This window comes from Equus caballus, chromosome 1 (assembly GCF_041296265.1).
Source record: "Equus caballus isolate H_3958 breed thoroughbred chromosome 1, TB-T2T, whole genome shotgun sequence".
Lineage (NCBI taxonomy): Eukaryota > Metazoa > Chordata > Mammalia > Perissodactyla > Equidae > Equus > Equus caballus.
The window spans coordinates 170,693,655-170,715,249 of record NC_091684.1 but is presented as its reverse complement, the minus strand read 5'-3'; the positions used below and the strand labels follow the sequence as shown (position 1 = coordinate 170,715,249).

Genomic DNA, 21,595 nt, shown 5'->3' with positions numbered 1-21,595 from the left:
TTATCCTTGGTGACCACGTAGGCCTCACACTGAAGAGCCTGGATCTCCAAGCCATTGCTGCATCCCCCAAGACTGTGATATGAGTCAGAAATAAACCTTCACTGTGTAAAGCAAATATATATATATATATCTACAGGTATATTACTAGAAATGAAAAGTGATGCAAAGATTACTTATATTTCTATATGTCATCACCAACTGTTAGAATGCTAAATTTTTAAAAGGTTTCCTTTATAATAGCATCAAACAATGAAATGAAATTACCTAGAAACACATCTTTTAAAATGTGCAAAATCTCAAGGCAGAAAATACAAAATATTACTGGAGAATTAAAGAAAAGCTACATAAATGGAAAGACAGTCCATGTTTCTGGACTGGAAAAATCAGTATTGTAAAAATGTCAAATCTCATCAAAGTAATCTATAATCTTAAAAATCCAATCAAAATTCCACAATTGGGCAGGCAACTTGACAGGACAATTCTAAAGTATATATGGACATGTAAAGGGTCAAAACTAATTAATAGACTCTTGGAAAGGACAAATAAGGAAAACTTGCTCTACCAGATACCAAGAATTATTATAAAAACACAACCATTTAGTCAGAGTGGTAGTGATACAGGATAGGCAAATATACCAATGGAACAGTACAGCATCTGGAAATAGACTCATACCTGGCCATTGCTTTACGACAAAGATTATGCTGCAGTGCAGTAGAGGAGAGAACTGTGTTTTCAGTAAATGGTAATGAATCACTTAGCTAATACAGTGGAGGAAAATGAATCTTGATTCAAAGCACGTACTGATACCGAGCAATGGGCTCGCTCTGCTGGCGGCGATCAGAGTTAATCACAATGAGTTAGGGATTGAGAAAGGAAGTTTTAATTCAATTAGCCAACATAATTGAGAAGATGGCAGAATAATGTCTCAAAAAAACCATCTTCAAAAGTTACATAATCTTGAGGTAGTTATATAGGGAAAATGGGCAGTGAGGAGGGGGTCCAGGGATGTTGGTCTCCAGGTATGACGGGTCCAGGCATCACATTGTTCCATTCTTTGGTCAGCTGTGATGGATACCTCCTTGTAAGTGTGTTTCCTACTTATGGTCGGCCTGGTCCTGGAGAGAAACTCATAGAACAAAGTTTTAATTTATCAAGCTATAGGGGAGTACACGCGTAAGTGGAGGCCATAAATCAGGAGAGCATGTGAATTATTTTAGAGTATGTGCAGAGCTGTGAGTAATGATACAGAGGAGGGGCTGGGGCTGTTTAGCGTAACAAGATGGCCTCACTTATGTTCACTTATAATATCAATAAAAAATGATGAATTATAAATCTAATTGTGAAATGTAAAACAGTAAAGCTTCTTTTAAAAAAAATAGATCACCTTGATGACCTTGAGTTAGGCAAGTATTTCTTAAACAAGATATAAAAAAATATAAAGACATAAAATTGATAAATGGAGCAGCTACATTAAAATTAAGATCTTCTCATTTAAAAAATATCATTGGGGCTGGCCCTGTGGCCGAGTGGTTAAGTTTGTACGCTCCGCTTCAGCGGCCCGGGGTTCGGATCCTGGGCACGGACATGGCACCACTCATCAGGCCATGTTGAGGTGGCATTCCACATGCCACAACTAGAAGGACCTGCAACTAAAATATACAACTATGTACTGGGGGGATTTGGGGAGAAAAAATAAAATAAAATTAAAAATATCATTAAGTGAGTGAAGAGGCCTGTCACAGAGTGGGGTAATGTATTTGTATGTCCAAAAAAGGATTCACATCCCAAATACATAAAAAATGCCTATAAATTAATAAGAAAAACAACAACCAGCCCAAACGCTTTTTCTTTCATCAGTTTTTAAAGCAATGCCGTTCCTGCTACTTAAATCATTCTTTGAGGATCTTTTATTTCATCTGGGAAAACGGATTCTCCTAAAACCTAGCAAATAGTATATATAAGTTCCGAAGGTTTTAAATAAAAAAGTTTAAAAGACTTAAAAGATCCTAGAGTCTTTCTGTGAAATATTTAGCTTCTTCAGGAAAATAACTTTTTATATCCAAAGAAAAGGATATTAAAATCAATTATTTTTAAAGATAGAGGAATGCTTCTACAAAACAATGTGCTTTTCTTTATCTCCTTCTACCCAAGAGAAACACAAACTATTTCACTATCTTTAACAAACTCTCAAACTACTGCTCTCCAAAAGCTTGAAATTACATGAATCATATTTCTCAACTATCAAGTGGTCAAGAGTGGTCAGATCTCACACATTAAAGAACTACCTTATAGCTTTCAGTGGCTTGCAAAGTCAATAACACATAAGTACTACTCCTTCTAGATAGTCAAAAGTCAGAAGGACTTGCAAGGTTTGCAGGGTATTTTCTTTTCTTTTCTTTTCTTTTTTTTTGGTGAGGAAGATTGGCCCTGAGCTAACACCTGTGCCAATCTTCCTCTATTTTATTTGGGATGCTGCCACAGCATTGCTTGACAAGTGGTGCCAAGTCCTGCTGTGTATTTTAATTTATGTGAGGTCATTGAAATCCCACACATAATTCAAGTATGATATTGTAAAGACAGGCAATTAAAAAGGATCACTTTTAAAATCCAACATGTAATAATCTGGAAATTTAGTTATTTCTCCACTTTTAAATTACATTGTTAGATATCAGAACCTTAAGAACATTTAAAAAAATTTTAGTGGACTTTACTTTTCATAGCAGTTTTAGGTTTATGGAAAAATTGCACAGAAAATACAGTTACCATACCCCCCAGTTTCCCCTATTATTAACATGTTGCATTAGTGTGATGTATTTGTTGTAATTGATGAGCCAATATTGATACCTTATTATCTAACTAAAGTCTATAGTTTACATTAAGGATCATTCTGTGTCGTAAAATTCCATGGGTTTGACAAATGCATAATTTCATGTATCTCCCATTATAGAAACATATAGAACAGTTTTACTGCCCTGAAAATTCCCTGTGCTGACACTTGTTCATTACTCCCTCCCTTGAACCTCTGGCAACCACTGATCATTTTACTTTCCCAATAGTTTTGCCTTTTCCAGAATGTCATATAGTTGGAATCGTATATTATGTATCCTTTTCAGACTAGCTTCTCTCACTTAACAATATGCATTTAAGTTTCCTTCATGTCTTTTCATGGCTTGATAGTTCATTTCTTTTCAGTGCTGAATAGTATTCCACTATCTATACGTACCGGTTTATCCACTCATCTACTGAAGGATATCTTGGTTGATTCCAAGTTTTGGCAGTTATGAATAAAGCTGCTATAAACATTCATATGCAGACTTTTGTGTAGACATAAGTTTTCAACTCGTAAATGTAAATACCTAGGAGCACGATTGCGGGATCTTATGGCAAGTTTATATTTAGCTTTTTAAAAAACTGACAGACTGTCTTCCAAAGTGGCTAGAACTGTTTGTATTCTCACCAGCAACAAATGAGAGTTCATGTTTCTCCACATCCTTGTCAGCATTTGGTGTTGTCAGTGTTTTGGATTTTAGCCATTCTAATAGGTGTGTAGTGGAATCTCATTGTTTTAATTTACAATTCCCTAATGATATATGATGTTGAATATCTTTTCATATGCTTATTTGCCATCTGTATGGCTTCTTTGGTGAGATGTCTATTCAGCTCTCATATCCACTTTTTTAAGCTCAGTTGCTTATTTTTTTGTTTAGTTATAAGAGTTCTTTTTATATTTTGGATACGAGTTCTTTAGCACATACGTGTTTTGCAAATATTTTCTCCCAGAGCAGAAGTGTTTAATTTGAATGAAGTCCAACTTAATATTTTCTTTCACGTGTTGTGCTTTCAGAATTATACTCAAAAAATCATTGCCAAATGAAAGGTCATCTAGATTTTCTTTTGTATTATTGTCTAGAAATTTTCTAGTTTTGTCTTTTACATTTAGGTCTATGATCCATTTGCAGGTAATTTTCGTGAAAAGTGTAAAGTCTGTGTCTAGGTTCTTTTTTTTTTTTTTGCATGTGGATGTCCAGTTATTGTAGCACCATTTGTTGAAAAAACTATCCTTTCTCTATCGAATTGCCCTTGCTACTTCTTCAAAGATCAGTTCACTATATTTATGGGAGTCTATTTCTGGGTTTTCTATTCTATTCCGTTGATCTGTTTGTCTCTTCTCTTGCCAATATCATACTGTGTTAATCACTGTAGCTTTATAGTAAGTCTTGAAGTTGGGTAGTTTCTGTTCTCCAACTTTTTCTTTAGTATTGTGTGAATTATGGGTCTTTAGCCTTTCCATATAAATTTTAATTTGTTGATATCACAAAATAATTTGCTGGCATTTTGATTGGGATTGCTTTGATTCTATAGATCAAGTCAGGAAGAACTGACATCTAACAATATTGACTCTTTTTATCCATGTACATGGAATATCTCTCCACTTATTTAGTTTTTTGATTTCTTTCATCAGCTCTTTATAGTTTTCCTCATATAGATCTTATGTATATTTTGTTGGAATTATGTCTACAGGATTTCTTTTGGGGGGTGCTAATATAAATAGGACTGTGTTTTAATTTTCAAATTCCAATTGTTCCTATATGCTAGTTAGTATATAGGAACACGATTGACTTTTGTATATTAAACTTGTATCCTGTAACCTTGCTGTAATTGCTTATTAGTTACAGGAGGGTTTTTTGTCCATTCTTTTGGAATTTCTACAGAACCAATTATACTATCTGTGAACAAAGACAGTTTTATTTCTTCCTTCTCTATCCGTATACCTTTATTATCTTGTCTGATGCATTAGCTAGGACTTCCAGGATGATGTTGAATAGGAGTGGTGAGAGAGGACATCGTTTCATTCCTGATCTTAGGCTGAAAGCATCTAGTTTCTCACCATTAAGTATGATGTTAGCTGTAGGTTTTTTGTAGATGTTCTTTATCAAGTTGAGGAAGTTCCCCTCTATTCCTACTTTACAGAGAGTTTTTGTCATGAATGGATGTTGGATACGCCAAGTGCTTTTTCTGCATCAATTGATATGATGACATGATTCTTCTTTTTTAGCCTGTTGATGTAGTGGATTATATTAATTGATTTTTGAACGTTTAAGCAGACTTACATACCTACAATAAATCTTGGTCATGATGTGTAATTCTTGTCATACATTGTTGAATTTGTTTTGCTTATATATATTGAAAGATTTTTGTATCTGTGTTCACAAATGTTTGGTAGAACTCGCCAGCAAAACCATCTGGGCCTGGTACTTTCTATTTTGGAAGGTTATAAATTTTTGACTCAATTTCTTTAATATATAAAGGCCTATTCACATGACCTACTTCTCCTTGTGAATTTTGGTAAAATGTGTCTTTCAAGCAATTGGCCCATTTCACCTAAGTTATCAAATTTATGGGCATAGAGCTGTTCATCATATTCCTTTATTATCTTTTTAATGTTCATGAGATCAGTAGTGGTACTTCTCTTTCATTTCTGATGTTGGTAATTTGTGTCTTTTCTATTTTTATCTTGGTTAGCCCATTAGCCCATGTAGAGGTTTATGAATGTTTTGATCTTTTCAAAGAATCAGGCTTTTGCTTTTTGATTTTCTCTACTAATTTCCTCTTTCAATTTCATTGATATCTGCTCTAATTTTTGTTATTTCTTTTCTTCTGCTTATTTGGACCTAATTTGCTCTTCTTCCTCTAGTTTCCCAAGGTGGAAGCTTAGATTATTGATATTAGAGTTTTCTTCTTTTCTAATATATGTATTCAATGTTATAAATTTCCTTCTAGTCACTGCTTTTACTGCATCCAACAAATTTTGATAAGCTGTGTTTTCATTTTAATTTAGTTCAAAATATTTTAAAATTTCCTTTCAGGTTTCTTTTTTGACCCATGAGTTGCTTAGGAATGTGTTGTTTAATCTCCAAATATTTTGAGATTTTTCCAACTATCTTTCTGTTATTATTTTCTGGTTTAATTTCATTGTGGTCTGAGAGTATACTTTGAATAGTTTCTATTCTGTTGTGTGTGTGTGTGTGTGTGAGGAAGATTGGCCCTGAGCTAACATCTGTTGCCAGTCTTCCTCTTTTTGCTTGAGGAAGATTGTTGCTGAGCTAACGTCTGTGCCAATCTTCCTCTATTTTATGTGGATGTCGCCACAGCATGGCTTGACAAGTGGTGCTAGGTCTGTGCCTAGGATCCAAACCTGCAAACCCTGGGCTGTTGAAGCGGAGCATGCCAACTCACCCACTATGCCACTGGGCCAGCCCGATTTCTATTCTTTTAAAATTGTTAATGTGTTTTACAGCCCAGAATGTAGTCTATTTTGGTGGATGTTCCAAGTCAGCTTGAGAATAATGTGTATTCTGCTGTTGTCCTATGAAGTAATCTATAAATGTCCATATTGATCCAGTTGGTTGATGGTGTTGTTCAGTTCATCTACATCTTTACTGATTTTCTGCCTGCTAGATCTGTCAATTACTGACAGAGGAGTGTTGAAGTCTCCAACTATCATAGTGGATTTGTCAATTTCTCCTTGCTGTTTATCAGTTTTTGACACATTTATTTTGACACACCATTGTTAGGTACATTCACATTAAGGATGTTATATCTTCTTGGAGAACTGATCCCTGTATCATTATGTAATGCCTCTTTGACTTGATAATTTTCCTTACTCTGAAGTTTGCTTTATCTGAAATTAACATAGCCACTTCATCTTTCTTCTGATTAGTGTTAGCATGGAATATCTCTCTCCACCCCTGTACTTTTTATCTATGTCTTTATTCTTAATATGAGTTTCTTGTAGATAACATATAGTTAGATAGTGGTTTTTTAATCACTCCAACAGTCTCTGTCTTTTAATTAGTGTATTTAGACTATTCACAATTAAAATAATTATTGTTGTAGTTGGATTCATATATACCATATTTGTGACTGTTTTGTATTTATTGCCTTTATTCTTTGTTTCTTTTTTTGTCATCTACTCTTTGTCTACTCTGGTTTTAAACGAGCATTTTATATGATTCCATTTTCTCTCCTCTCAGCATACCAATTATACTTTAAAAATTTTTAATGGTTGCCCTAGAGTTTACAACTATGTATTTCCAACTAATCTATGTCTACTTTGAAATAACCCTATACTGCTTCATAACATACTATTCCCATTTCTTCTTCATCCCTTACAACATTGCTTTCATTCGTTATCCAGAAGCTATGATTATCCACTACCTTGTTGCTATTATTATTTTTTGAAGCAAACTCTTAACTGTTAGATCAATTAAGAAGAAGAAAATAAAAGGTGTTACCTTCATCTATTCCTTTTCTAATGCTCTTCCTTTTCTTCATGTAGATCTGAGTTTCTGACCTAGGAATAACTTTCTGGAGAACTTCTTTTATCATTTCTTGCAAGGCAATTCTACTGATACAAATTCCCTAAATTCTTGTTTGTCTGAGAATGTTTTTATTTCTCTTTCACTTTTGAAGATAACTTGGATAAATACAGAATTCTAGGCTGGTGGTTTTTTTCTTTCAACACTTTAAATATTTCACTTGTTTTTTTTTTTTTAAAGATTGGCACTTGAGCCAACATCTGTTGCCCATCTTTTTTTTTCTTCTTCTTCTTCTCCCCAAAGCCCCCCAGTACATCGTTGTAGGTCTTTCTGGTTGTGCTATGTGGGACACCACCTCAGCATGGCTTGATGAGCAGTGCCATCTCCACACACAGGATCAAAACTGCTGAAACCCTGGGCTGCCAAAGTGGAGCACACGAACTTAACCACTTGGCCACGGTTCCAGCTTCTCACATGAGTTTTAATAAGCTAGGAAATGCAGTTACTAGATATGATTGTCCCAGACAACAATAAGGTTTCAGAAAGTACAAAAAGTGCCAAAACACATTATTTTCCCATCAAGTGCTTCTGGCTTGTTTCTTTCTTTTTTTTTTTTAATTGCAGTAACACTGGATTATAACATTATATAGTTTTCAGATGTACATCGTAATATTTTTCAAATTCTGTGTAGATTACATCATGTTCGCCACCCAAAAACTAATTATAGTACATCACCACACATGTGAGCCTAATCACCCCTTTTGCCCTCCCGCCCACCCCTTTCCCCTATGGTAACCAGCAATCTAATCTCTGTTGCTGTGTGTTTATTTGTCATCGTTTTAATCTTCTACTTATGAGTGAGATCATACGATATTGGACTTTCTTCCTCTGACTTATTTCACTTAGCATAATACCCTCAAGGTCCATCCATGTTGTCACAAGTGGCCGGATTTCATCATTCTTATGGCTGAACAATATTCCATTATGTATATATACCACATCTTCTTTATCCATTTGTCCCTTGATGGGCACCTAATTTGCTTTCAAGTCTTGGCTATTGTGAATAATGATGCAATGAACATAGGGGTGCATGTATCTTTATGCGTTTGTGTTTTCAAGTTCTTTGGATAAATACCCAGCAGTGGAATAGCTGGATCATATGGTAGATCTATCCTTAATTTTCTGAGGATACTTCATACTGCTTTCCATAGTGGGCGCACCAGTTTGCACTCCCACCAGCAGTGTACCAGGGTTCCCTTCTCTCCACATCCCCTCCAACACTTGTTGTTTCCTGTCTTGTTAATTATAGCCAATCTGACCAGAGTGAGGTGATACCTCATTGTACTTGTGATTTGCATTTCCCTGATAGCTAATGATGTTGAACATCTTGTTGTCCTTGTCTGGTTTTGGTATCAGGATAATGTTGGCTTTGTAGAATGAGTTAGGAAGCCTCCTTTCCTCTTCAATTTTTTGGACTAGTTTTAGAAGGATAGGCATTAAGTTTTCTTTGAATGTTTGGTAGAATTCACCAGGGAAGCCATCTGGTCCTGGGCTTTTATTTTTCGGGGGGTTTTTGATTGCTGTTTCGATCTCTTTACTGGTGATTGGTCTACTCAAATTCTCTACTTCTTCTTGGTCCAGTTTTGGAAGGTTGTATGCTTCTAAGAATTTATCCATTTCTTCTAGATTATCCAATTTGTTGGCGTATAGCTTTTTATAGAATTCTCTTATTACCTTTTGTGTTTCTGAGGTGTCTGTTGTAATCTCTCCTCTTTCATTTCTGATTTTATTTATTTGAACCTTCTCTCTTGTTGTCTTGGTGAGTCTAGCTAAGGGTTTGTCAATTTTGTTTATCTTTTCAAATAACCAGCTCTTAGTTTCATTAATTTTTTCTATTGATTTTTTAGTCTCTTTTGTTTATTTCTGCTCTGATTTTTATTATTTCCTTCCTTCTGCTGATTTTGGGCTTTGTTTGTTCTTCTTTTTCCAGTACCTTTAGATGCACTGTTAGATTGTTTATTTGGGATTTTTCTTCCTTGTTGAGGTAGCCCTGAATTGCTATAATCTTCCCTCTTAGAACTGCTTTTGCTGTATCCCATAGATTTTAGCATGTTGTATTTTCATTTTCATTTGTCTCCAGGAATTTTTTGATTTCTCCTTTGATTTCTTCATTGACCCAATTGTTGTTCAGTAGCATTTTGTTTAATCTCCACATTTTTGTGGTTTTTCTGATTTTCTTCCTGTAGTTGATTTCTAGTTTCATACCTTTGTGGTTAGAAAAGATGCATGGTATTATTTTGATCTGCTTAAATTTATTGAGACTTGTTTTGTGGCCTAATATGTGATCAATCCTGGAGAATGTTCCATGGGCATTTGAAAAGAATGTATATTCTGTGGTTTTTGGATGGAATGTTCTATATATATCCACTAAGTCCATCTGGTCAAATGTGTCATGTAAGGCCAGTGTTTCCTTATTGATCTTCTGTTTGGGTGATCTATCCTTTGGTGTAAGTGAAGTGTTCAAGTCCCCTACTATTATTGTGGTACTGTCTATTTCTCCTCTTATGTCTGTTAATAATTGCCTTATATATTTAGGTGCTCCTATGTTGGGTGCATAGATATTTACAAGTGTTATATCTTCTTGTTCGATTGTTCCCTTTATCATTATGTAGTGCCCTACTTTGTCTCTTGTTACAATTTTTGTTTTAAAGTCTATTTTGTCTGATATAAGTATTGCTACCCCCAATTTCTTTTCTTTGCCATTAGCATGGAATATATTTTTCCATCCTTTCACTTTCATTTTGTGAGTCTCTTTAGGTCTGAAGTGTGTCTCTTGTATGCAGCATATAGATGGGTCTTTTTTTTTTATCCAATTGGCCACCCTATGCCTTTTGATTGGAGCATTTAGTCCACTGACATTTAAAGTAGCTATTGATAAATATGTGTTTATTGCCATTTTGTTAATTTTTTTTCTGGGTGTTTTAGTAATTCTTCTCTGTTCCTTTCTTTTTCTCTTGCTCTCTTCCCTTGTGGTTTGATGGCTTTCTTTAGTAATATGTTTGATTTCTTTTGTCTTACTTATTTGCTTACTTATTATAGGTTTCTGATTTGTGATCACCATGAGTATCCTATATAACATTCTATGTATATAGCAGTCTATATTGAGTTGATAGACTTTTTAGCTTGACCTCTTTCTAAAAGCTCTACTTTTTCACTCCTCTCCTCCCACATTTTATGTTTTTGAAATCATATTTAATCTCTTATTTTGTGTGTGTCTATCCATTACCCTCTTATCACTGAAATAGGTAGTTTTAGTACTTTTGTCTTTTAACGTTCATATTATCTTCACAGGTGATTGATCTGCTACCTTTACTATATTTTTACCTTTACCAGTGATCTTATTGCCTGTTTTTTTTGATAATTTTTTTATCCCTAATTGTGGTTATCACTTTCCTACTTAAATAACTCCCTTTAGCATTTCTCGTAGAACTGGTTTCTTGGTGATAAACTCCTTTAATTTTTGCTTGTCTGGGAAGCTCTTTATCTCTCCTTCCATTCTGAATGGCAACCTTGATGGATATAGTATTCTTGGCTGTAGGTTTTTTCCTTTTAGCACGTTAAATATGTCATGCCATTCTCTTCTCTGTAGGGTTTTGGCTGAGAAGTTCGCTGATAGCCTTATGGGCTTTCCTTTGTATGTCATTTGTTGCCTTTCTCTTGCCGCTTTTAGGATTTTCTCTTTGTCTTTAATTTTGGACATTTTAATAATAATATGTTTTGGTGTGGGCCTCTTTGGGCTTATCTCATTTGGAGCTCTCTGTGCTTCCTGTACTTGGATGTTGGTTTCCTTCCGCAGGTTAGGAAAATTTTCGGCATTATTTCTTCAAATAGATTTTCTGCCCCTTTGTCTCTCTCTTCTGCTTCTGGGACACCTATAATATGAATGTTAGTATGCTTGATATTGTCCCAGAGTTCCCTTAGACTGTTCTCATTATGTCTAATTCTTTTTTCTTTTTTATGATCAGCTTGGGTGATTGCCTCTAGTCTTTCATCTAGCTTGCTGATCCGTCCTTCTGTACCATCTACTCTGCTATTGAGTCCCTCTAGTGAATTTTTCATTTCCAGTATTGTATTCTTCATTTTTGATTGGTTCTTTTTCATATTTTCCACTTCTTTGTTGATGAGCTCACTGTGGTCATCCAGTCTTCTCCTAATAGCTCTGAGCATCCTTATGTGTTTTTGTTTGAACTCTTTGTCGGGTGGGTCACTTATTTCTGTTTCATTTGGTTCTTTTTATGGGGTTTTGTCCTGTTCCCTTGCTTGGAATGTATTCCTTTGTCTCCTCATTATGCCTCTTTCTCTGTGATTATATCTATGCATTAGGTGAGCTGGCTATGTCTCCTGATCTTGGAGAGGTGGCCCAGCAGTGTGCTTCTCTCTAGTCACCAGTCCAAATGATCCAGGAATGACCCCTTTGTGGGCTACTTGTGTCCTTCTGCTGTGGCAGGGTTGCTCTTAATCCAGGTACCCAGGGAGTCTAGTCTTTCCTTCCCTGGCCAGCTGTTTGTAAATCTGGTTTGGGGGGCCTCAGCACCATAGGCTACAAGGTCTAACAGTACTCTGCTGTTGCAGTTTTCCTGTTAATTGGGTAGGTACCCAGTGTAGCTGGTTGCTAGGTTCAGGGGCTTACAGTTGCTATAGGCCTCAGGCCTACAAAGATGTTGTCAGTTCTCTTAGGAGTGCAGCTGAGTGGGCCTGGCCCTAGGCATGGGAGCACTCCATTGTTTCAGGCTTTGGAAGGTGGTGCTGATCCTTTTTATGGCTATTTGTGAAGCACAGGTCTTCTGTTGCTGATAAGCCTCACCCCCCCCCCCCGCCCCCCACAGGATCACATACACTGTCAACACAGTCCTGGTCCATGCACACTTCCCAACCCCCTGGAGCATACCCTGTTGCCCCACTACAGAGGCCCCTACCTCTCCACCAATGCCCCCCACAGTTCACTTGGTCCTCACACAGGTCCTGCCCCACAGAGGCAGACACACTCAGCTGCCTGTAGAGGATCAAGGCACCCAGTCAATGCAGACAAGTAGCCTGAGGGCTTGCTGTTGGGTGGGGCCAGTCCCTAGGGTTGGCTGCCTGCTCTGGCTGAACTAGATTAAATCTGCACTGTAGTGGGTGTGGCAGACCCCTGGACTAACAGGCCTGGGGAAGAACTTCAATGGCATCTGCCTGTCTGTGTCAGCACACCTGGACTAGGTTACCACAATGGCCACCATCAATGTCTCAGTCTCCAGAGAGGTCTCTCCTCTCACCAAGATGCACCCAGAGCCTACCAGGTGAGTCTCTTTTCACCAATGGACTGTCAGCCTTCTTTCTGGTGATTTTAGGCTGCTTAGATGGGTGAGTTTGTGTGTGGGCCCTTTAAGACCCAGGTCTTTTTAGCTTTCGTCTGATAGCTTTTCTGAGGGTATACCCCACTGCAGTTAATAGGTTAATAGCCAGCAAAACCAGATAGTAAGACCCTCATCTCAGTTGTGCTGAGTCTGAAGGATGCTTGTAGCAGTACTGGGCTCCTGCTCAGGACCTCACTTCTCCAGGGAGGGCTGCGTACCTTAGTGTGGCTCCCACCTGGCCAGCTGAAAAACTCCACCACTCCTGAAGGTCACTTTTTTTCTCTCCAGAAAGAATTTCAGCCTCTTCCACCTTGGTCAGGACTGTGCCTTGTTGTGGGGGTTCTTTTTATCCAGTTTTCAGTTTTCTATCCAGGGTAATTTTTCCAAAAATAGTTGTAACCTGGTTGAGTTCATGGGAGGAGATGAGTTCAGAGTCTGCCTATGCTGCCATCTTGATGAGATCTCTGGCCTGTTTCAATTCTTCATTCATATTAAGCAAGCTTTTAACTGTGGCAATAGTGGACTTCTTTGAGCTCTTTCAAATCAAGAAGGCGATGTCTTCTATCCTACTTGACCTTTTAATTAAATTATGCTAATTTAGTTTCCATGTATCTCAGTTTTTCCTCTTAAGAAGATAGGAAAATAATTTTGTTTATATCTGCACTGAGAACCCTGACTCCCTACACCCCAAACATTTAAAAAAATAATTGTGAGATGGGATTTCTTACATCACCAACCAAAATCAACTTACATCATCACAGCAAGGAGAGAGCACTAGAATGATTTTTTTTTCCTAGCCAAAATCCTAAATTGCAAAATCCTTTTCAGTAAGGAAGTTTACTCTGCTCTGTGGGATCCACCACAGAAGGGTGTTGTGAAGAAGCAGAAAGCATCAGGCTGTTAATGCACAATTCAGCCCCAAAGGCCCCCTTGAGATTTGACCTCAGGAGCCCTGATTTACAGTGTACTAACTCCTGACCATGCAGCTTCACAACTAAGAGTTTGGCAGATGTTCTAAATTGAGAGATTCACAAAAAATTATTCAGATATAGTAAATCCAACTTGGACACTTGCCCACCATCTGCAAACAATTGCAACTTCAGATTTAGAGCTCAGAGAGACAGCTGGATCTGAAAGAAGCCCCAGCCTGCCAGGCAAGACTCCCCCATGATGCTGGGAATCAGAAGGTAACAGCAATTGCTCTTTCTTTCCCTCTGAGAATACAAGACCTACAAGGTGACAACTTTGCAAGTAGCCTTTGGGCAGATAGTCTTGAGCCAACCAAATCTTCCCCAGGAATCCCTGCCATGCACACTCACCTGGATTCCAACACACCGGCTTGGAGAACAGACACACTCCTGAAAGCCTTCATTCTTCCATTATCTACAGTTCCTATGTGGGAAGCTACGGAGGTCTAACCTTGACTACACAGATCGAGTCAGCTTCTGGGGATCAACAAGGAAGAGTCTGCACATTCATGAAAGAGATGACCTTTCCTTGGGTGGAGTAATCCCAAGTGTTTTTGCTTCTAGATGTAAAGCTTCCCGGTAAGGGATGGGGGCTTCTTGGGAGACCATGGGTCAGATATGATCTTCAGAGAGAGCTGTGGTCTCAACAACCAGCAAATCAGATTTGAGAACAAATAATACCGAAGACAAGAACAACGCTAAAGAGTTGATAAAAAGACTGTGGGAGTGGACACGGGGTACAGAGCATGCAGGCAGAGTAGACTCCCTGAAGGAACGGACCTATTTCTGTCCCTGTGGGTTTATGCTCAATAATTCTTGCTTCGGATGTGAAAGGACCCAGGTTAAATCTTGGGTGAGCATAGTTTTAAGACTGAAGGAAAGCAGAAAGAGGAGGCAATGTCAGAGAAACACCTTTATAGGCAAGCTCAGCACTCAGAGTGCATTGGTTCATAGGTCTTGGAGGGGCTAGGAGAGCCCTCTGATGTCCGCTGGGGGAATTAGGAGCATTGGAGGTCCAAGAGAGACTGCCGCTGGTCCAGGGGTTCCTGTTGTGACCAGTAGGACCAGTGGATGCTCTTAGAAGTAATAAATGCTGCCGCTCTGTTGGGTGGTCGTTGATGTAGGTTTGTTTCTGACCTCAGGATGCCATAAGACCCAGGGTAAAACCCAAACATTTTGCAAAGGGCCTTCTGGGCCAAATCAACAAATTCTGCCACGATTATCTTCTCTGCCTATAAGTCCAAGTGCCATCTCAATCACTCCTTCCAGGTCCATTAAAGTTTGATCCGCGGCAAGAAGAAGACATCTCTGCAGAAAAGTGAGTGAGCGAGGGCAGGGGCAGGACTGAGGTGGGGACCTTGGCCTGGAGCCAGGCTCTGACCCGGGCTGGCCTGGGCAAACAGCTTCCCTGCTCCTTCAGGGCCGAAAATTGTTTTCCCGGTTATTTTCACCAAGTCTTAACAATAAGCACCAGAGAAAGGAAGCAGCACTAGGAGAAGCCAATTGAGAAGGGACCGTTGCAATTAAACGCCCTTCCAGAGGACTCGGCCAGCTGAGTGGTGACCTTAACCATGAGCTCGCAGAGTTCGGGCTCTCCTGGACCTTTTTGGCCACTGTCAGAGCTCTTCAAATCTAGAGTCACTCTAAAAAAGGTGTTTAGGTGGCTGATGACCATAGCTTTAGGCCAGAGATCTAGAGAAGCCACGCAGTGGGGCTCAAAAGGCACAGACGTCTGTGGCCCTCTAGGAGCAAGTGAGGAAGACTGCTCCAGACGTCCTTTCCAAAGTTCCCGTCTGTGCAAACAAAGAATTTTCCAAAAACACAAGGTGTGCACCCTTTGATAGCTCAGCTGGTAGAGCAGAGGACTGTAGTCTGGTCTCTGTGGGAATCCTTAGGTCGCTGGTTTAATTCCAGCTGGAAGGAGTTGCACAGGTTCCCATTTTGCACCTGGAGCTACTCCAAAGTTGGGCTTTTAAATTAAAGGAACTTGACCTGATCTGATTGGCCTGTTGGCAAATTTTTGCTACTTCCCAGCAGTGTGAAAGAGTGTTTTGGAGGTCTGGCTAGAAGCAAAGAGAACTATGGACCAGGTGAGAATTAAGGAGGGCTCTAAAGCTGGAGATGGACTGAAAATATTGGATCAGTACAACAGAATTAATATGTATACCACTGGGTGGGAAGTGGGAGGAAGAGGGGAGAATCTGGGAAGAGGACGTGATATAGCCACTGGTGCTGCCATTCCTGAAGATGGAGAACACTCGAAGAGGTTCAGGTTTATGGGAAGGGTGGCGTTCATCTTGGGACAAGTTGAGTTTGCAGCGTCTGAGGAACCAGCCGGTGAGATGTCCACAGGGGTTGAGTACACAGGCCTGGAATTCTGGTTGGGGAGTTGGGACCAGAAATAGCAGTTTGAAAGGTCATCAGCATCTGTGTGGGTGAAGAGGGTGGATGGGGTTAGAGTTGTTAGATTTAGCAAATAAAGATACAGGACACACAGTTAAACTTGAATTTTAGATACATATTTCATGGGATAGACTTATGTTAAGAAATTATTTATTGAGCCAGCCCTGATGGCCTAGTGGTTAAAGTTCAGCACACTCTGCTTCAGGAGCCTGGGTTGGGTTCCTAGTGCAGAACCACACCACTTGTCTGTCAGTAGCCATGCTGTGGCAGCAGATCACATAGAACTAGAAGGACTTACAACTAAAAGATACAACTATGTACTGGGGCTTTGGGAAGGAAAAAAAAAGAGAGAGAGAGGAAGGTTGGCAATAGATGTTAGCTCAGGGCAAATCTTTTTCAGCAACAAAGAAAAAGAAAAGTCCCACCTCTGAAATGCCCTCTGCTGGGCTGGGATTAGGGTGACACAAGAAATTATTGTTTGTCTGAAATTCAGCTGGGTGTCTTGCCTTTTATCTGCAACTTTAAGGCAGGAATTGTTCTATTTTAACCTGGTAGGGGTTGAGATTTTCCAAAGAGAACATGTAGAGAGCGAAAAAGACAAAGCCCCAGAGATCACCAGTATTTAAAGACTGGGCAGAGGCACTGAAGTCTGAAAGGATTGGAGGAGTGCCATAACAGTCACCTATTCCAAGAACCAAAAGGAGTCCCTGTGATTTGAGAATTGAGGGTTGTTGGAGACTGTTACCAGAATACTTTCCTCGGAGATCTTACTGCAGGTGCCAGAGACTGGCGGCTTGAACAGCGTGTGAGAGGTTGTATTCAACTCTCGTCACATTCTTGAACGAACTCTGAGCCCCATCAGGTAGCCGCGCTTTTGCTACCAAACATATGGAGTCCTGAGTTGGAGGTGGATGGCGTCTAGCTCCTGCCCAGAAGATGGTCAAGACCGAGGTTTCGCGGGCTTTTCAGACAGAGCTGAGATGCTGGAGACCCACAAAACGGAGGAGAGAACAATTACGAGGGAAGGAAGCAGGCAGAACTAGGACGGTCGCGGCAGAAAGGAAACAAAGCGCGCCCTGGGCGGTACGGGATTTGTAAGGACAGCTGCCACCGGAGAGGTCGGAAAGCGACGCCTGCCTGGCTGCGGCGTGGTGTCCGCGGTGAGCCCGGTTCCGCCTCCCCGCCCGAAGGAAGTGAGCTCTTCACAGCTTCTGCCCCTCGGCGGAGGGTAAACGCCAGGGCCCAGAGTAACGGAGGGTTCACCGATTGTGACGCAGGAGTTGGGGGTGCAGTCTCGCTGCCGAGAACGCAGGTCGCGGCGCGCGGCGTCCTCCGCTAGGCGGCGGCTCGGCTTCTCCTGCGCCCTGGGCCAGCGCCAAGACTCGCAGGGTCAGGTGCGGGTCCCGGAAGCAGGAACAGCTGAAGGAAGGGAAGAGGATCACAGCTGGCATCCCTACAGCCCTAACCTGGTACATCCAAAGCACCTCTTCATCACCTGGAAAAGGCTCTTGAGCGGGACGTATTTAATTAGAATCTCTGAATGGTGTGGATCGAGATTTTTTTTTTTAATTTCCCAGGTGATTCTAAGGCTAAGTTTAGACTCATCGACTTCAGGCTTTTTGGAACTTCCAAGATTGGACGTGCTGCTCCACAATCACCTTCCCAGGTAGTTCCACAAACTCAGATTTCTCCAATTAGTCTTCTAACATAAAATGCCTTATTTGGTGTTTACATCTCCACTAAGAAGAGACAAGTCCTACAGTCAATTGATGTGCCCTCTGACATCGCCGGTAGAACGGAAGACATCACCAGTTTGATTCCAGCTCACGGGAGCTGAAGTTTTCTGCACATAGTGGTTCTCAACCAGGGGTGATTTTGCCCCCAGGACGTTTGGAAATGTCTGGAGACATTTTTGGTTGTGGCAACTTCGGGGGGCATCTTTGCCACTGACAGCTGGTGGGTAGAGGCCAGGGATGCTGCTGAACATTCCATGATGCTGAGGACAACTCCCTGCAACAAAGACTTATCAGGCCCAAGTTGTCAACAGTGCTGAGTGAGAAACCCTGTTTTAGAGTATCTACAGCTATACCGTCACTGGAACATTTTCTCAGCTTCTATTGGGGTGAGAGACAGACAGCTTCTGCCACAAATAACTATATTCTGCATAAAATGAATCTTTATTGCAATTAAGGGCTTTCAGAAAATAAAGGAAATCTCCAAGCTCCCTTACCACTCCTCCCAATAAAATGAGCTGTAATGTGGCATTGAGCACACTTCATGGCACCATTTCTCTGCCATTTCTCAGGCAGGTACCCATGTCCTTGGGTGAGTGTGTCTGGGAAATAGAAGACTGGGCTTAGGCTGGCAGCAGAGTGGGAATTTAACCTGAGATTTCATTAAACTGTGATCCTCCAAGTAGTCTGAAATGTGTGTGTGTACAAGGAGCCCTGGCTGCAGGCAGAATCAAAGGCAAATGCTACCAGGAGAGCACCTTCAATGTAAGAGCTCAGTATTTCCACAGATAAAGGTAAGCCAGAAAAGAACTCTTATTAAAAAGTCACCAAACACATAGGAACAAAGCAGCAGGAAAAAAACCTAAACCTAGCAGACTTTCAGATGTTGGAGTTTTCAGCGAAACAATACAAAAGCACTAAGTATGAAATGTTTAAAGATATAAAAGGTAGGGTCATATAAATAAGCAATATGAAACTATAAAAATGATTATGCAGATTTGCAAAAGAAAAAATACTCATAACCTTTAAAATGGAATATATAACTGTTGAAATAAAACTTTCAATGAATGATTTAACTAGTAGATTACACATGCCAAGAGAGGATTAGTAAATGTAAATAAACATCTGAAGATGTTACCCAGAATTTAACAGGGACAAGGAGCTGAAAAATACGTAAGAAATCATATCCTCAAGAAAACAGAACAAAGAAAAGAGAACACTTGAACAGATAATAGGTGGTGAATTTAGATAACTAATAAAAGAGTTGAATTCCAGATACAGGAAACACAATGTTGACTATGCAGGGATTCAAAAAAATCTAAGCATTGATGTAGTGAAACTCTAGCATATCAATGGCAAAGAGAATATCTTATAAGCACCCAGAGGAAAGACATTACCTACAAAGAATAACAATTAAGATGATATCTGACTTCCCAACACTATTAATAATAGAAACTTGAAGACAGTGTTGAGAGAAAATAACTCTTAGAATCACGTATGCAGAAAAACCATCGAGAACAATGGTGAAATTGACATTTTCTGATAAAAACTGGGAGGGTTAATGACTAACCGGTCCTTATTAAAGGGACGTCTAAAAGACATACTTCAGGAAGACAGAAAGTGAACCTAGAGAGAATGAGATACAAGAAGGAAAGGTCAACAAAGAAATTGGTCAATATGGGCATAAACATGGAGGATTGAATACATACATCTATATTCACTCCCTCCTGAAGCCTCACTAAAACCATAGTTTGGGAAAGGAAACAATAGGAACAATATTTTGGAAGAAGGAAAGCAGATACTTTAGTAGTAACGGATATAGAAAGATTGACGGAAAAAGATTAACTCTATTCAAGCAGTGAGAAAAACCAAGAATCAGCTCAATTTATTCCAGAGTCCCTCTACATTTTTGAAGTTGGGGTGAGTGGAGGCTAAATTAAGGAGGATTGATTGAAAAATGTTGAAGAAGTAGTTTGATTCTACATAACTTCTTTATTACCCAGGCGGATTGTTGTCCCTGTCTCACTCCCAACAGGAGGTTAGAGGATTTGTCTCTGGAACATGTGAAAAAAGAGGATTTTTTCACCTCTGAAACTAGGGGGTTAAATAAATGTATGTATAGTTGTTGCTGAGATGCTTCCTTAGTCTCCACAAATTTCTCAACTAGACAGGGAAACTGAAGAATTTTCTTTGTGTTGTCTGACAAGTGCAACGTGAAAAATCTGAAGAAACTGGCATGAGTGTTTCCTAAAGAACAAGCTAGCCAGGGACTGGCCAGTGGCATAGCGGTTGGGTTCACCTGCTCTGCTTTGGCAGCTTGGGGTTGGCAGGTTCAGATTCCAGTGTGGACGTACACACCACGTATCAGGCCATGCTGTGGCGGCATCCAACACACACAATAGAGGAAGACTGGCACAGATGTTAGCTCAGGGACAATCCTCCTCACCAAAACAAACAAACAAGCCAGCTATATCACCATAGAGTAAGGCCCTGAATCATTAAGGACAATCCACGCACTCAGAGCTTCCAAACAGGTACTTAGTCTCTCTTAAATATAAACATTTAACCAAGAATCAGCGAACTACTGGAAAAAAATTTTCTAATGTGATTTTATTTGAAACAAATAAGCAGGAAAAGGTAACTTAGAGCAAACAGTGACCATATAGGGAGGAGATAATTTTATTTTTTTAAATGTCTTAAAGTTCTCAATAATAAGTTGCCATCATAGAACAAAAAGGGATGTTATGAAAAAAAAAATACTCAGGACAAAAAAGAGCTCTTAGTAATTAAAAAAGATGATAGCAGAGATGTTTAAAATGTGTTATAAAGACAAGGAAAGTGCCCAGAAGGTAGAGCAAATGATTAATAATAGGAAATAGGAGAGAAAAGATAAGAATATTTGTGGATCAATAAAGGAGGATATATTTCCAGTCAATAAAAGGGAGAGATAATAAAATGGAGACAGACATTGCTAAAATAATTTCTGAAGCTTTATCATATTTTTAAGGGCATTAGTTTCTTGATGGTGTTGTTTGATGTACAAGAATTTTTAATTTTGATCAAGTCCAATGTATCTATTTTTTTATTTCAATGCTTATGCTTTTGGTGTTATAGCTAAGAAATTATTGCCAAATCCAAGATCATGAGGATTTACCCCTATGTTTTCTTTTAATAGTTTTATAGTTTTAGCTCTTACATTTGGGTCTTTGATTCATTTTGAGTTCAATTTTGTATAGAGTGTGACCTAAGAGTCCAATTTTTTTTTTTTTTTGCACATGAATATCCAATTGTTTTAGCACTGTTTGTTGAAAAGACTATTCTTTCTCCACTGAATGATCGTGGCACTCTTGTTGAAAATTAATTGACCATAGATATATGGGTTAATCTCTGGACTCTTAATTCTATTTCATTGACCTTTATGTCTATCCTTATGCCAATATCACACTGTTTTAATTACTGTAAATTTGTAGAAGATTTTAAAATCAGGAAATGTGAATCTTCCAACTTTATTTTTATTTTTCAATACTGTTTTGGCTACTTGAGGCCTCTTGCAATCCCATAAGAATTTTAGAATCAGTATGTCCATTTCTGCAAAAAATGCAGTTGGGATTTTGATAAAGATTGAATCATTGAATCTGTAGATTGCTTTGGTTAGTATTCATCTTAATGATATCAAGTTTTCAAATCGATTAATGTAGGATGACTTTCCCTTTATTTTAGGGCTTCTTTAATTTCTTTCAACAAAGTTTTATAGTTGTCTCAGAAGAACTGATATG

At 39.1% G+C, this 21,595-nt stretch overlaps 1 long non-coding RNA gene across 1 annotated transcript; it reads right to left on the bottom strand.

Annotated features, from left to right (window-relative positions):
* Nucleotides 1-857: 857 nt before the first annotated feature.
* LOC138918407 (uncharacterized) lies at nucleotides 858-17,299 on the bottom strand. The gene is made up of 3 exons (XR_011427789.1): nucleotides 16,832-17,299; nucleotides 14,035-16,110; nucleotides 858-1,115 (listed from the first exon to the last, which is right to left on the bottom strand). It is a non-coding gene; the product is annotated as an uncharacterized lncRNA (long non-coding RNA).
* Nucleotides 17,300-21,595: the final 4,296 nt, after the last annotated feature.